Source organism: Microtus ochrogaster, unplaced genomic scaffold, assembly GCF_000317375.1.
Source record: "Microtus ochrogaster isolate Prairie Vole_2 unplaced genomic scaffold, MicOch1.0 UNK65, whole genome shotgun sequence".
In the NCBI taxonomy this organism is placed as follows: Eukaryota; Metazoa; Chordata; class Mammalia; order Rodentia; family Cricetidae; genus Microtus; species Microtus ochrogaster.
This window is the reverse complement of record NW_004949163.1, coordinates 276,784-280,630: the sequence shown is the minus strand read 5'-3', so window position 1 is coordinate 280,630 and position 3,847 is coordinate 276,784.

Below are 3,847 nucleotides of genomic sequence, written 5' to 3'. Positions count from 1 at the left end.
GAGAGAGAGAGAGAGAGATGTACTACAAAGAACTAAGAAATTTAAATAGCTATACTGTAATAAAAAGGCAATTCAACATCCAGAGTTATTTGAATGGTTGAGGGATAATGTAATAAAGTAGATTCTTTTTATTATTATTTTATTAATTTGAAAAAAATACCAATCCAAATTCCCACTCCCTCCCCTCCTACTCTCTCCACACACCCTCCCACCCCTCCCCCTCCAATCCTAAGAGAGGACAAGGCACCCTGCCTGTGGCAAGTCCAAGGCCCTCCCTACTACATCTAAGTTGAGCAAGGTATACATCCAAGGAGAATAGGATTCCGAAAAGCCAGTACATCCAGTAGAGCCAAATCCCAGTGTCACTCTCAGTGGCCCCTCAGTCTGCCCCGTCAACCACATTCAGAGGGACTAGTTTGATCCCATGCCCATAAGCTGAGTTGTAGCTGGTGAGCTCCCACTAGCTCAGGCAAACTGTCCCAGTGGGTGAACCCCTCATGCTCTTGACCTCCTTGCTCATATCCTCACTGCTTCCACTCTTCAACTGGACCTTGAGAGCTCAGTCCAGTGCTCCGATATGATTCTCTGCCTCTGTTTCCATCTGTTGTTGGACGAAGGTTCTATGGTGATATTTAAGATAATCATCAGTCTGACTATAGGGCAAGGCCAGTTCAGGCACCCTCTCCTCTATTGCTTATGGTCTTAGCTGGGGTCATCCTTGTGTATTCTTGGGAATTTTTCTAGAGCCAGGTTTCTTGCAAACCCCATAATGGCTCTCTCAATCAAGATATCTCTTTCCTTGCTCTCATATCTGTCCTTCATCTCGACCATCCCATACCCTCAAGTTCTCCTGAACCCTCCCCTTCTCCCCTTCCAATTCTTATGGTGGACACAATGTAGGCACACACATGCCCAGTTATAATGGCTTTTCAAGTACTGTTCTTTCATTGAAAGGAACTACATTAATGGGAAGTAGTGCAATCTGAAGTACTCTTCAGGCATGTCAAAACTCTCAAAATTTGAAAGTTTTGAAGGGAAGAGTTTTTATATTTCTGACTAGGTGTCATCAAAGACAGGAAGAGAGTTTTTGGATTTTACAGGCTCTGTGATCACTTTTGGCAGAGAAAGCTAGAGCTGTCACATGATCCAGCTTTACCACTCATGGGTACATAACTGAAAGAGTACAAGTCAACATGCAACAGAAATACCTATGCCTCCGGATTCATTGTGGCACCATTCGCAATAGTTAATGTTTGTTTTGAAGTTGCTTATGAAGCTCTGGACCCTTGAGTCTGTACATGTTGACTGTGTATATCCTCATTACTTTTCAGTAAAGCTTGCTCTCAGAGAAGGATCTGAATCTAACTCAGTGCTGTAATAAAGAGACCTGAGCTAAAAGCCCAAATTTGTACTTTCATATTCAACTCTCCTATTCACTTAGGTAAATCTCTCCCCCACTTTGTGTCTGATTTCCTTTCTTAGTAAAAGGATCAGGCTGAACTAAATCTCCTCTGAGTCCCTGATAGTTCTAATACTGAAACACTGAGCTTTTTAAACATTTTATTTTATTATTCATTTTACATACCTACCACAATTCCTCCTCCCTCTTCTTTTCCTCCTCCCTCCCACCTTCCCCCAACCCACTCTCATTCACTTCTCAGAAAGGGTAAGGACTCCTATGGGGAGTCAACAAAGCCTGGCACATTCAGTTGAGCCAGGACCAAGACCCTCTCCCTGTCAAGGCTGAGCAAGTCATCCCACCATAGGGAATGTGCTTCAAAAAGTCAGCTCATGCACTAGGAATAGATCCTGGTCCCACTGCCAGGGGTCCCACAAACAGACCAGGCTTTAATACTGTCACCCAGATACAGAGGGTCTGGTTCGGTCCCATGCAGGATCCCCAGCAGTTGGTCTGGAGTCTGAGCTCCCGCAAGTTCCAAGTCAACTGTCTCTGAAACTCTGAACTTATGCATGATGTGTCAGAACTAATGGTGCTCATCAGTTTGGTGGTATGTGGATGGTGGTGTTCAGTACATGTTAGATATTATATTAATCACTTTATAGCTTCCTGTCAGTCCTATGAGGGAGGCCACTTTCTGTAGGAGAAAAAAAATGAGAGTTGAAACACTGGAAGATCTTAACTAAGCTTGGGGCTAGGAAGGCAGTCTGATTTGATAACAGTTCTGTGTATAAGTTAAGCGTGTACTCTACATCCATCCAACGTATGGATTTTAAGGAACATGTTTTTTAAGACAGGTCTCACTATACATTCCATGCTGACCTCAAACTCACAGTCTTTAGTCTTCCAAGTAGTAGAGTTATAGGTATGTGCCACCACGTTTAGCAGAAATAAATTTTTAATGGTGTAATTTTAGCCATTAAGAAGAAAAAGATCTTTCCAACTTCTTTTGAAAAAAAATTCACAAAATGGACCCTTATTCCTTCTTATATGTGAGACTAGAATTAGTTTGAATGAAAATAACACATTTAAAGTGTCCACATATGTCTGAAAATAGAATATACAGAATTTTGAATGTATTCATTGACACTGTTATTGCTATTAAGGAAAAATTATGGCTTAGGGAGCCTAAGTAACTTCCCTCATAGTACTGCTAATAAATTTTAAGAGCAAAACCTAAATAGGAGCCATTGGATACTAAGCCTGAGTGAGGCATGCAAAGAGCCCTTTTCTAATAGAAATTAAGAATAGTTAAAATTTACTGGATGCACATATACATTAGGGTTTGTCTTAAATACATTATCTGCTTTAATCTTTCATATGACATTATGAAGTTGGTACTTTTATACTCTCTAGAAGGAACAGAAAACACTGGGAGTTAAGGAACTTCTTCAAAGTCTTACAGCTAGCAAATTAGTACTGCTATGAAGTATACCCCGTAACTAAAAGAACCTCAGTGTCAGGCATTGACTTTTGTGTCAGTCTCATGCCTTACCACTGTTGCCTTCATCTTGAAGCCCCTATATGCTAGTTGTCTTGCTGTTCTGTTCATTAGAATGAAGCTCATTCTTGGTCTAGTCCCTTTGTGTTTGCTTTTGACTTTGTTTAGAATACATTTCCACCAGGTCTCTATATGTGGATGATTCTCATCATTCAGGCTCAAAGGCCACCTATCAGATATTCTTTCTTGGTCATCTGGTCTATAGTAGACTTCTTACCTAAATGTTACACTATTTTAATTTTCTTTATAGTACTCTTTGGCCCTCTTTTTTTTCTCTCTGATATTCTTCATTGGTTGCCTATGCAATTTCCCCAAAAAGTGTAAGCTCCATGAAGGAAACCAAGTTTCCCCTTTTTAGTACAGTATCCAGTACAAATGGATGCTCAAGTCATTCATACTTGCAAAATAAATAAAAGAAGAAATTCTAGAAGAAATTCAGTCTCTTTGATGTTAGATCCCTTGCCACACGCTCCACTGAATAAATTGAAGGGAAAAGAAGCTTTCCTTCTGAGTGCAACATCCTATCTAGCTCCTTTATGTCAGAGAACCTGGATGTTGAAGGGCAGAATCTTTGTTTTACAATCCAGTTGACAATTTAATTTCCTAGATAAATTGTTTTCATCACTCTATCTTTCTTAGTGTTTTTCTGCAGAATACAGGAGTATTCAAATAAAATGTTAAAGGAAAAGCTCAAAGAAAGACATGTCTTAAGTATATTTAAAATTTAGCTGTGTTCAGATCCCAAGTCAATAACTCCATCTTTCCTTTCACAGTTTCCCCTCATTTAATTCATCTCCCCTGGCACTTGTTGGCACTTGGAGTTATATATTAGACTGGAACCTTCAGTCCATACGGCATGTGACATAGCACATAAAGTTAACTACAAA